This window comes from Bos grunniens, chromosome 10 (genome assembly GCF_055505025.1).
Source record: "Bos grunniens cultivar Pamir isolate PY7600 chromosome 10, Bosgru_T2T1.0, whole genome shotgun sequence".
Classification (NCBI taxonomy): Eukaryota; Metazoa; Chordata; class Mammalia; order Artiodactyla; family Bovidae; genus Bos; species Bos grunniens.
This window is the reverse complement of record NC_141174.1, coordinates 44,929,141-44,942,936: the sequence shown is the minus strand read 5'-3', so window position 1 is coordinate 44,942,936 and position 13,796 is coordinate 44,929,141. Positions and strand designations below refer to the sequence as shown.

Below are 13,796 nucleotides of genomic sequence, written 5' to 3'. Positions count from 1 at the left end.
CTGCTAGTAACTCATTACCATTTTGTTCTAACAGAAATTATTAGAAGTATGTACAACTGAAGCTGAAATAAAAATCAAGATTAACATCTAAAACATATGTATGTATGGCTGAGTCCCTTTGCTGTTCACCTGAAGCTATCACAGCATTTTTAATCGGTGACACCCCCCAAAATAAATACAAACTCAGTATTAAGAATGCTTAAAAAATAAACAAGGAAAGCAAAAAAAAAAATTAACATCTACAATAACTCTGTTTCATCTTCAGTGTGTATTTATAAGTTTCCAATGCAATATTCTGGCCATAACAATCAGAACCAAAAAAAAAATGAACTGAGAAATTTTCCCATTTGTGAAAGTAAAATAGGTTCTTTTTGGAGTAATAATGAGTTATTCTACAAATATTTAAAAAAAAACTAAATCATAAAAAAAATCTATAAACAGATTAAGGAAATAAAACAATTCACTTTCTTATTCTTAAGCCAAGAACTGCTAGAGTCCCTGGGGGATGGCAGAGGCAATTCAACTTCTAAAAATTTGGACTTCCCTGGTGGGGCAGAGGTTAAGAATCTGCCTGCCAATGCAGGGAACACGTGTTCAGTGTTGGAGAAGATGCCACGTGGCAGACAGCATCTAAGCCTGTACACCACAACTACTGAAGCCCTTGAGCCCTAGAGCCTGGGCTCTGCAACAAGAGAAGCCACGGCAATGAGAAGCCTGTGCACCACAAGAAGAGTCGCCCCACTTGCCCCAACTAGAGAAAGCCCTTGCACAGCAAAGAAGATGCATTGCAGCCAAAAAGAAAAGAAATACATTCAAAAACACTTCCAAAACTTTAAGTTCTAATTGAAAAGAGATTTCTGTATGTACTGAGTGGTCATCTGAAACCTTCTGGCACTGTTCTTCTAAGTCTGGACAGTAACAAGGTTACTTAAGAAAACAGTTCTTCTAGAAACCCATAGTTCTTGGTATGTGAAAATTTGATATTTTATTACCGTATGTTCAAAGAAAAATTTAAAATGTGAAGTGAATGGAAAATGATAATGATATAACTGCAGCACAAGCTGACCAAACAAGATATATTTACACATAGTGGGACCAAGTTACCAAGACTGCCTCTCATTTACTTCCCGAGAGAGGTAAAAATTGTAACTAAGTGATCTAGGAAGGCCTTCACAGGTGTGTCTTCACAGAAGTTCAATTATTTTCTTTTCTATCAGAAAATTACCAGGAAAGTATGAGGCCATGTGGCCTGGTAAATCTATGCAGTGTTCTATCAAAAGAAATGTTTGTGGGCTTAATAATCAGGGCAGTGAGTAATGTATAATTCTTGTTCAAGGTAAACAGCAATCAGTGTAACTCATAAGGAAACCTCCCACAATGCACACTACTCCCAGGAATCTGGCCAAAGCTTGTCAGGTATTGTCAGCTCAGTTCAGTTCAGTTCAGTCACTCAGTCGTGTTTGACTCTTTGCGACCCCATGAATCGCAGCACGCCAGGCCTCCCTGTCCATCACCAACTCCTGGAGTTCACTCAAACTCATGTCCATAGAGTCAGTGATGCCATCCATACATCTCATGCTCTGTCGCCACCTTCTCCTCCTGCCCCCAATCCCTCCCAGCATCAGAGTCTTTTCCAATGAGGCAACTCTTCGCATGAGGTGGCCAAAGTACTAGAGTTTCAGCTTTAGCATCATTCCTTCCAAAGAAATCCCAGGGCTGATCTCCTTCAGAATGGACTGGTTGGATCTCCTTGCAGTCCAAGGGACTCTCAAGAGTCTTCTCCAACACCACAGTTCAAAACCATCAATTCTTCGGCGTTCAGCTTTCTTCACAGTCCAACTCTCACATCCATACATGACCACTGGAAAAACCATAGCCTTGACTAGACGGACCTTTGTTGGTAAAGTAATGTCTCTGCTTTTGAATATGCTATCTAGGTTGGTCATAACTTTCCTTCCAAGGAGTAAGCGTCTTTTAATTTCATGGCTGCAATCACCATCTGCAGTGATTTTGGAGCCCAAAAAGCCCATCTAAAATATCTTAATTTCTGATATTATATTTCTTATTTTTTAGTATTTCCGTTTATTAAAAAAACAAACAAACAAACAAAACCAGTTTTCATGTTTCTGCCGAAATTCCTCATCTGTTGATCCATGTGGTGCACCTTGTCCAGCAGATCTGGTATTTCTGTCATAAAGTTTCTGACTCATAACACCAATATCTGGATCACCTCTGGGTCTTCTATTGATTGTCTTCTTGATTATGGGCCACATGTGTCTTAAGACCTTTGATTTTGTATTGGGCATTTTTGTAGAAAAGTATAGCAGAGACTAAAGGAAATTATATTTGCTCCCAGAAAGGGGCATGGCCCTCAGGTCAAGACTGAAGTTACATGCTTTACAGTAGAGCTGAACTTGGGCTTTTTGTTGCAACTTTGATTCATTTCCTCACTTGAGGAAAGATCAGGACTTAATCTTCAGCAAGGCCTGGGATTAGAGCTCTGGTGAGATTTTGAGACCTCTGAGATGCCTACTTCTTTCAGCCCTGCTCTCGTGTTGTCTGCTCTACACTTTGTGAATGTGGAGGTGAACGGAAAAGGATTTCTCTCAGTTCTCCTGAGCTAAAACCATGCCTCAGGAATTTTCTCTCAGCTTTGCTTCCCTGCCTTGGTTCTTAGAGTAGGATCCCTAACACTAAATGAAGATCTAAAGGGCAGTGTGGTCTCACTCCGTCTTATGCAATGCACTGTCCAATATGGTAGCCACTGGCCATATGTGACTAGGTTTAAGTTAATTAAAATTAAAAATTCAGCTTCTCAGTCACACTAGCTATGTCTGGCTAGTAGCTACCACACTGGTTAGCACAGATCCTGAACACTTCCATCATGGCAGAAAGTTCTAGTGGACAGAACTTTATAACTATAAACTATTTAGCTAGACTATAACTTCACTGGTTTATACTCTATCATGTTAGCCCATACATAGCCATTAGAAGTTTAAAAGTTAGGCTGACTTCTTATTCCTCTGTACGGTGGCTTCTGCTTTTTCTCTATATTTCAGTCAGGAAAGAAGGCAGAGAGAGGGTCACTTCTCTTATGGAAGACTTACCACTTTCTGGAGTCACTAAGATTTGTGTCTTCAAGCTCTCTGGTATTTTTTTTTTTTTTAAACTGTGATTATGTAGTTTATATTGTTTGTTTTGGTGAGAATAAGAACTTTCTTGCAACTTCCTACATCTGAATTAGAAGTCTTTTTAGCGAACTATAATGCACTTATATTAATAAGGAAGCTTTCAACTGCATGTAACAGAATACCCAATTCAAAGTGGTTTAAACTGGTGCTTCTCAAGCTTTAACGTGCATGTCATCCATCTGGTGATCTTATTAAAATGCAGACTCATGCAGTAGGTCTGATGCAAGCCCTAAGAATCTATATTTCTAACCAGCCTCCCAGATGACCAATGATCACTCTCAAAGAACAAAGGGTTGGAACAGTAAGTATTTTTATCTCATTTAATAACTCCACAGGGAGGTGGCTGAAGGTTTAGTTCAGTACAAGGATATCAAGACAATTCAATTGAGCAAGAGTTGTCTTTTCAACAAATGGTGCTGGGACAATAGCAAAAGAACAAAGTTGGACCCTTATATAATATACCATACAAAAATAATAATTCAAAATGAACTACAGATCTAAATATCAGAGCTAAAACTATAACACTAAAAAAACAAAAACAAAAACATAAGCGTAAATCTCCAAGATCCTGAATTAGGCGATGATTTTTTAGATATAACACAAAAGTACAAGTAACAAAAGAAAAAATACACTGGACTATATAAAAATCTAAAACTTTTGTGGGACAATTGACACCACCAAGAATGTGAAAAGACAAGCTCTGGAATGAGAGAAACCGATTTCTAATTACATATGTGATACAAAATCTAGAATATACAAAGAATATTCATCAATAATAAATCAAATATTGACTGACAAAAATCAGCAATAAAAAGACATCAATTTAAAAATAGGCAAAGGATTTGAAGAAACACTTATCTAAAGAAGATATCAGATGTCTAAGAGCACATGAAAAAATGCTCAATACCATTAGTCATCAGGATAATGCAAATCAAAACCACAATGAGTGTTATCACTTCACAGCTACAAAGATGGCTATAATCAAATAGACAAGAGTTGACCAGGATGCAGAGAAATTAGAACCCTAATACTGGTGGTGGGAATGTAAAATGGCAAAGCCACTTTAGAAAACAATTTTGCAGTTCTTCAAATTGTTAAAAAAACAGTCACCATATGACCCAGCAATTTCACTAGTAGGTATAAACAGCAACTTGTACACAGGAAAATGGAAAGCAGGTTGTGTGCTCAGTCATGTCTGACTCTGCAACCGCACGGTTTTCTCAGCAAGAATACTGGAGTGGATTGCCATTTCCTCCTCCAGGGAATCTCCCCAACCCAGGGATGGAGCCTGCAGAACTGGCAGGCGGATTCTTTACCACCACGCCACCTGGGAATCACAAATGTTCACAGCAGCATCATTCGTAATAGCTAAAAAGTTGAAACAATCCAAATGTTCATCAACTGATGCATGGATACACAAAGTGTGTGTTTCCATACAACGATATATTATTGATCCATATAAAAAGGAATGAAGCACTGATGTATACTAAAACACAGATGAAACTCCCAACCCAAACATCAGGCTAAGTGAAGGAAATCAGTTGGAAACACATATTGTATGATTCCATTTATTTGAAATGTCCAGAACAGGCAAATTTAGAGAAAAAGTTGATGACTGGTCTCCTAGGGCTGGAGCATTTCAGTGAGGAGTAGAGACTGGCTGCTCATGGTTTAAGGTTTCTTTCAGGGATAATAAAAACGTTCTAAACTTAAGACTGTGCTGATCATGACACAACTCTGTGAATGTACTAAAAACCACTGAGTTGTACAGTTTACATGGGTAAATTTTATGATATGAGTTGCATCTTAATAAAGATGTTTTTTTAAAAAAACACTAAGGGACTGCAAGGAGATCCAACCAGTCCATCCTAAAGGAGATCAGTCCTGGGTGAACTCCAATAGTTTGGCCACCTGATGCGAAGAACTGACTCACTTGAAAAGACCCTGATGCTGGGAAAGATTGAGGGCAGGAGGAGAAGGGGACAAGAGGATGAGATGGTTGAATGGCATCACCAACTCAATGGACATGGGTTTGGTTGGACTCCAGGAGTTGGTGATGGACAGGGAGGCCTGGCGTGCTGTGGTTCATGGGGTTGCAAAGAGTTGGACACAATTAAGCGACTGAACTGAACTGAACTGAAGGGGCTGATGTATTAAATAAGGGCTTTTTTTTTTTTTTTTGTCATTTTGAGTAAATTTATATTTGGCCCCCTAAATTATAGAGATTAAAAAAAAAAAAAAGGTAATTTTATGAGACACATTCAACCAGACAGTGTGTGTGTCAAAATCAGCTGTTTTCTGAGAAATACAGAGTTAACAAACTGCTTGATCAATTCCATATTAACAGAAAATACCTTTGTAAACATGGGTGTTAATTCAGTCTCATAAATGAGATTTAAGTTACAAATCTTAATTACTAAGAGATGCTGATAAATTAATCTCCATTATAACAATTAATGTGATACGTGCCCTCAACATCTTACAGGATGAGTGAAATGCTCAGCTTTTATTCGATGTACAATTATGTAGGGGTGTAAAGGGGTGTGTGTGTGTGTTTGCAGCAGGTAGGGAAATGCATAAATTTGATACTACTTTTATCCAAAACCATCTGTTAACAAACTTCATTAGTATACTATTTTATTATGATCATCTTCCTTCTGATGTGTTTTTTCAAATCATGGATTCTCAATCTCATTCTGATAAAATGATTTAATACATATAAAGCAACTGGTATACAGTAAACACAATAGACCCATGTTAATTCTTTATTCTTATTTTCTCTGGAATTTCTTGCATGTGTATGTGAGAGAGATAGAATTTTCCAAAAACAATCCTGGAGTACTGAAAACCATTAAGTCCCAAGTGTCTATATCCATGATTCTTTAATTCAGAAAATGAAGATTGGCTAGGCATGGATATTTTTGAAAATGTTCCCTATATGGTTCTCATTTTTACCTACTCATGTTGATAAAGTGGTAATCTGTATAATTACAGAGATTATACTTATAAGATTAGGATGAGTAATCTGTACTAATTTTACCTTTTCTCTCCTTGAAGTACGGTCAGAAAGCCCTGACTTCTAACTTTTAATATTTGTATTTATTTGAAATAATACAATGTCTAAAAAAATGGCTATTCACTTCTGTTCTTCAGTTACACAGCATTCTATCTGACAACTTTAATTTCCTTATTTAACAATGTCTAAAACTGGATTTTAACAAAGCAATGTTAAAAACTGAAATTAGAGTTCTTTACATTGTAGCAAAATATGAAAATAAGGAATGATAAGATCATAAAAAATCTTTCGCCACTCCCAAATGCAATAAAACAAAAGCAGGGCTATGACTCTTGGTTGCTAAGAATGTTAAAATAGCTCAGTAATGTTTCTGCAACTACAGAATGACAGCTAAGGAAATAGAAGAAACCAAGATAAAATTTATACAATAGTAGCTGAAATGTAGGCATTTATCCAGACTGTGTTTGTGCCAAGAAGAGAAAAGAAAAAAAAAAGGAATATTTTGCCAAGACCCTTGTTATTGTTCCAAAAATCAGTAAAATATTATGAACCATATTAATTTTATTGCCAGGACCTTTCTTCAAAAGTCCTCATCCCTTCTGCTCTGATACCAAGTTACAACTATCAGAATGTTAAGTATTGTCTTTGTCATGGTCCCATCCTTGCTCAGTATATAGAAAGTACAATAAATAGAAACAGAGGCGTCTCTTACTTATTTCATTTCTATAGAGAAAGGCCCTAGCTAATTTTACTACGTGTATGTTTATAAGCTACACTGTTCCAGAAAAGATTTAAGGGAACTCGGCCACTATAATGTCCATAGGGGATTTGGGGACAGCTTTTTGATAGGAAGGGTACAAACCAGAAATCAAACAAACCAAAGGACCAGGGAGGCAGATTCTGGAGAGGAATTTTTGTTTTGACCCAGTAGCACCCATGACACCTGCTCAATATTACAATATGATCATCAATAAATGCCTCGTTTTTTTGTCATTTAAAAGAATTTTCTTTATTTCGTTTCTGGCTGTACTGGGCCAGTGCACAGACTTCTCATTGTGGTAGCTTCTCCTGCTGCAGCGCACAGGCTCTAGGGTGTGTGGGATCAGTAGTTGTGGTGCACAGACTTAGCTGCTCCGCAGCATGAGGGGTCTTCCTGGACCAGGGATCAAACTCATGTCCCCTGCATTGGCAGGCAGATTTCCAAACACTGGATCGCCAGGGAAGTCCCAATAAATGCCTCTTTATTCAACAAATGCTTAGTGAGCTTGAATAGTCTAGATAATGAGCCAGAAAGACAGCATAAGGAAAATAAGAGATTCTTTACTTTGAGGAGCTTATACTCTAGTTGAGGAAACCATGTATCTATAGTATGTGATTCTGGAGTCTTCCGTTTCTGGCCAACATGGAGGAATAGGGTCAGGATTTACCCATGATTGCATGCCAAAAAGGGCAAAACATAAGGAAGAAGTTTTGAAGACACTGATCATCGGGCAAAAAAGAACAGTGATTCCTAAGAGGTGAGAAACACAGTAAGTGCCGTGACTGCCCAGGTTACTGCCTGGAGAAGAGAACCCAGGCTGCAGCACAGGGAATAACCCAGGTAGAGCCCGGGGAACTCTCTGAACCAAGGAGACGCAGCTGAGGTCCAGAAAGATGAGGGCAGTCAGTGTTTATAGGACAAAGCATCAGAGAGGGAAGAGTTACACAGAGAGCACACTCTGGAGCTCTACAGAGGGCTGCCTTTTAACATTCAGCAGAGTACAGATCAGCAGATATGAGTGATGAAACTACCTTGGGTCAAGGAAAAAAACCACTGAAAAGATTAGAAATAACAGTGCACAGGCTCATGCAGGGCTGGGCACAGAATGTTCTCCCACTGACCAGCCTGGAAAAACCTCATAATTCACAGGGCACTGGGTTCAGTTCAGTTGCTCAGTCGTGTCTGACGCTTTGTGACCCTATGGACTGCAGCATGCCAGGCCTCCCTGTCCATCACCAACTCCCGGAGTTTACTCAAACTCATGTCCATTGAGTCAGTGATGGCATCCAACCATCTCATCCTCTGTTGTCCCCTTCTCCTCCTGCCCTCACTCTTTCCCAGCATCAGGGTCTTTTCAAATGAGTCAGTTCTTCACATCAGGTGGCCAAAGTACTGGAGTTTCAGCTTCAGCATGAGTCCTTCCAATGAATATTCAGGACTGATTTCCTTTAGGACAGACTGGTTGGATCCCCGTGCTGTCCAAGGGACTCTCAAGAGTCTTCTCCAATACTACAGTTCAAAAGCATTATTCTTTGGCTCAGTGGGTAGGGAACTCAGAAGGGTCTCCCTTGCCTCTGTAGTGGAGAAACGATGAGCCCTAAACTGAACACAGCTCTAGTCTCACCTAACAAATCTTAAAAAGCAAGACCCCAAAGGATCAAACTGTTTCCAACTAACTTAATCATGTCTCAGAATGAAACTCAAGAACTATTTGTAGGTCAAATATCCTGCAGTCAAAAAGTTAAAATTCATAATGTCTGGCATTCAATAAAAATTACCAGCATGCGAAGTAGAGGAATTCAATCCATAAGGAAGAGGAAAAAAATCAATGTATTAAAACTGACTTGGCAATGACAAATGATAAAATTAGCAGGTAAGGATATTAAAATAGTTACTATACTGCATAGGTTCATATGTTCAAAAGGTTATGTAGAGACATGGAAGATATGAAACAAAAAAAAAAAAAAGAAGAAAAGGAACAAAAACTGACAGAATAAATAGAAAAGGATATACTATGCTAACACTAATCAAAAGAAAGCAATATTGGTTATATTAATATCAGATAAAGTAGATTTCAGAGCAAGAACATTACCAGGGATAAAGAAGGTCACTTAATAATGACAAAATGGGCAATTCATCAAGAGGATATAACAGCTTAAATCAATTAAAATGAAAAACCTAATATTACAGCCTCCAGTGCAAGATTCTAGAACAACAAAAATCAAAATTCTCCAGTATGTAGATTATATACAGACACGTTGGAGGGAAAGGCATATCCACAGCAGGTATGTTTATTCAGGGAAAGTTTTCCATAAAACATGAACGATGAACAGTCCATCAGGCTAACTCCTCACTCCAAAGGAGTAGTGAGTGAAATCATTCAAAAGATCCAGTGACCAGTCTGCAAAGGGGATGCCTGCATCTGTGTGACTAATTTCAGTAGCCCAGTCTACTGGGCTGAGAAGACCACTTTCTAGAGGTGTATAAATGACATTTACAACTCACGAAATTTCAGCATAAAAATAGACTCAGTCTTTATTCTGAAGTTAGTGGAAAACAACTGCCCACTGCCAGTTACATAATCCTGCTGATTGATTTAGGCAGTTTAAAATTATGATCTTTCTGGTTTAACTAAGGAATCAGATCTGCCTTTTCTCCACAAGGAAATCATGTACTCAGCAAGATGAGAAAAGCATCTTTCAGAAAAGAGTGACTATAGTAAGTTTTCTGGAAGGCTAAGGTAACTGTGAATAAAGAATCTGGAAAGTTTATGAGAAACCCTTAGTTTAAGGCAATTGGTTAAATTCACCTTTAGTCAGTTAAACAGAGCAGGGCATAGGAGATTCTTGAGAAGAAAACCCAACAGCATTCCTTTATCTGGAGAGAAAGGGAAACCACCAGAAAGAAGAGATGTCCACCCTAAGGGTCAACTTAGAGTGCAGGCGTGCTCTTCAAGGAGAGGAGGAACCCAAACTGTGGGCGTCAGTGGCTCAAATGGAGGAATTCTTTGATGGTGCACTGGAGTGAGTGTACAAGGTACAGTAGGCTCCAGTCTATGAAATAAGAGAAAATGAGGAGGAAAAAGTCTTAGGCTAGGCTAGATAAGGGGGAAGTGTGATATCAGAAGTGGGGAGGAAGACTCCAAGCAAAGCAAAGTGAAGTGAGAGTCAGTAAGAAATACTGAAAACCGGGTTCAAATATTCCTCTAAGTGTCAAATCCATGGCCAGGCTCTAAGCCTTATCTATCCTGGAGACAGAATATTCAATGTATATAAAAAGAAGATGAGAAATAATCACCAGTCAAAACTCTGCGTTTCCAACATTCTCAAGAGTGAGAAAGAGCTGGATGAATATTCTCCTTTGCCCTTAGTCTATGCCTCAGTTACATCTTCTGTGACATTTCGAGGAGAAAGAGGTAAAAAGCTTCCCAATATTTTAACATGTACCTTCAAGTAAAAGGAGAATTATATTACAATTACGCTGTTTTAATTTTCTTATTTAGTTTCTCAATATCCTGAACATAGTAGGCTCATAAGAAAGATATTTTCATTAATCTTTACCAAGATTACTTGGTACCATGACCATTCCTACCTCGAGCTGGTTAGATTTTAGTTAGTCAGTTCAGTCACTCAGTAGTGTCCAATCCCATGGACTGCAGCATGTCAGGCTTCCCTGTCCATCACCAACTCCTGAAGCTTGCTCAAACTCATGTCCATAGAGTCGGTGGTGATACCATCTAACCATCTCATCCTCTGTTACCCCCTTCTCCTCCTGCCTCCAATCTCTCCCAGCATTAGGGTGTTTTCCAATGAGTCATTTCCTCAATCAGGTGGCCAAACTATTGGAGTTTCAGCATCAGACCTTCCAATGAATATTCAGGACTGATTTCCTTTACGATGGACTGGTTGGATCTCCTTGCTGTCCAAAGGACACTCAAGAGTCTTCTCCAACACCACAGTTCAAAAGCAGCAATTCTTTAGTGCTCAGCTTTCTTTATAGTCCAACTCTTACATCCATACACGACTACTGGAAAAACCATAGCCTTGACTAGATGGACCTTTGTTGGCAAAGTTATGTCTCTGCTTTTCAATATGCTGTCTAGGTTGCTTTTCTTCCAGGGGGCAAGCATCTTTTAATTTCATGGCTGCAGTCACCATCTGCAGTGATTTTGGAGCCCCCCAAAATAAAGGCTGTCACTGTTTCCCCATCTATTTGCCATGAAGTGGTGGGAATAGATGCCATGATCTTAGTTTTCTGAATGTTGAGTTCTAAGCCAACTTTTTCACTCTCCTCTTTCACTTTTATCAAGAGGCTTTTTAGTTCTTCACTTTCTGCCATAAGGGTGGTGTCATCTGAATATCTGAGGTTATTGATATTTTCCCCAGGAATCTTAATTCCAGCTTGTGCCTCATCCGTCTGGCATTTTGCATGATGTACTCTGCATATAAGTTAAATAAGCAGGGTGACAATATACAGCCTCGACATACTCCTTTCCCAATTTGGAATCAGTCCATTGTTCCATGTCTGATTCTAACTGTTGCTTCTTGACCTGCATACAGATTTCTCAGGAGGCGGGTAAGGTGGTTTGGTATTCCCATCTCTTGAAGAATTTTCCACAGTTTGTTGTGATTCACACAGTCAAAGGCTTTGGCATAAGTCAATAAAGCAGAAGTAGATGTTTTTTTGGAACTCTCTTGCTTTTTCTATGTTCCAGCAGATGTTGGCAATTTGATTTCTGGTCCTTTGCCTTTCCTGAATCCAGCTCGAAATCTGGAAATTCTCAGTTCATGTACCGTTGAAGTCTAGCTTGGAGAATTTTGAGCATTACTTTGCTAGCATGTAAGATGAGTGCAATTGTGTGGTAGTTTGAACATTCTTTGGCATTTCCTTTCTTTGGGACTGGAATGAAAACTGACCTTTTCCAGTCCTGTGGCCACTGCTGAGTTTTCCACATTTGCTGGCATATTGAGTGCAGCACTTTCACAGCATCATCTTTTAGGATTTGAAATAGCTCAACTGGAATTCTATCACCTTCACTAGCTTTGTTTGCAGTGCTGCTTCCTAAGGCCCATTTGACTTCGCTTTCCAGGATCAGCACAAGATGGTTAGATTTAGATGACCTAATAGATGTGTATTGTGGATTCTACTGTAAACACTGTAGTACTTAAAAACAATCTTTAACATATCTTTTGACAGCTATGCCTTATTAGCTGACTAATACCTTCCTCTTGCTGTCAAAAAAACTACAATTATTAAAAGCAGAACATTTATTAGTGTAGGACAAAACATTCCTCAAATGCATTGAAGATATAAGCCTTAAAATTCATCTAATTAGGATTAACTCCTCCTTCTCAGATTTTGACCTATGCTTTTAATTCCATAAAATGTACAAGTACAATTATTTCACAAATCACAAATTGAAATTACTAATTTATTTCTACATAACAACTCTCAAGTATTCTTACTCTGTAGGTCTTTTCAAGGCATTTTGAGATGATCCAGAAAGAGAAATTTGGCATGAGTATATAGCTTTTGGTCATGGTCAAAAAGAAAAATCATGAAATGTCTAATTTTCAATTTTATGGGGATTCCCTTTCGTCACACTAGTTCTGTATAATTTTAGCTCCAGAAAGACAGTGTGCCTTTAAGTGAAAAAGTAACAAGTGTAATTAATCATCATCTAGTCCCAGAATATGAGAAAGTAGTTGGATAACTTTTCCTTTCAGCAGTTTCCAATTTTTTTCTTTAAAAAAGAAGTGAGTCACCTGATTGATCTTTTAAAATAATTTACAATGAAAGGTCCTATGAGATTTTAGAAAGAGCTGGAAGGAGCTCAAGAAACTGAGTGAATTGCTATAACATTCCCTGGCACAGAAAGCTAATTCTGCCAGTGGGGACTGAACTCTGAGACCAGTCATCTTAGTAAGAAAAATGATTTAGAGACTAATGGCACATTTTATGGATTCTTATCTAGTCTGAGCACAGCAAAAAAGTAATGTTTTTTATTTCTTAATAGGTTTGCAAAATTGTTTTAAGAAGAACCAGGAGAACCTCTTCTGTCTAGGGAGACATCCTTCATCTGAAAGTCTATCTCCTGTGAAATAAGGCATTAAGAAACCTGCGACTCAACCCAGGTGTTCAGGTAACAAGTCACTGGAGAGGCAGCTTAAAAAAACAAAATTCTGAATTTTCAGAGCTAAGGAGGGGATTCACAGTTAGCTTGATTGGAAGGTATGCTAACGCGATGTAGATAATTTATTCTGAATGTGATCAAGATCTTGGGGATGAGACCCAAAGAAAGGAAGGCAGATTAGTGACTATGGATAACCAAGGCCAACTAACTTAAGGATGAGATCCAGAGTGGCTTTAAAAAGCCTAGAGCCATCTTTTAGCTGTATTTCAAAACAGAGCTCTGTAACCAAAGTTCCCCAACTGATGAAGATAAACTTGTCCTTTGTTAGGTCTAAGACACTTGTAACATGCTTTTTAAGGCTTGGCTCCATCAAGTGTGGGTGGTAGTGTTTTCTTCCATCAGATAGAGTGTTGAAACTCAAAAGCTTATCTTTGGGTTTCCCTGGACCCATTCCCTGGGTCCAATGGTTAAGAATCCACCTTACAATGCACGGGACACCAGTTCGATTCCTGGTGTGGCAAGATCCCACATACTGTGGAGCAATTAAGCCCATGCACTCAAAACCACTGAGCCCGAGCTCTAGAGCCCGTAAGAGACAACTACTGAGCCCACGTGACTCAGAGCTTATGCTCTGCAACAAAAGAAGTCACTGCAATGAGAAGTCCACTCACCTCACCTAGAGAGGAGCCCCCATTT

At 38.7% G+C, this 13,796-nt stretch overlaps 1 protein-coding gene across 1 annotated transcript in view; it reads right to left on the bottom strand.

Moving 5' to 3' along the window:
• The window catches only part of TMOD3 (tropomodulin 3), an 88,728-nt gene that overhangs the window by 24,076 nt on the left and 50,856 nt on the right, over window positions 1–13,796 (bottom strand). The window lies entirely within an intron of this gene.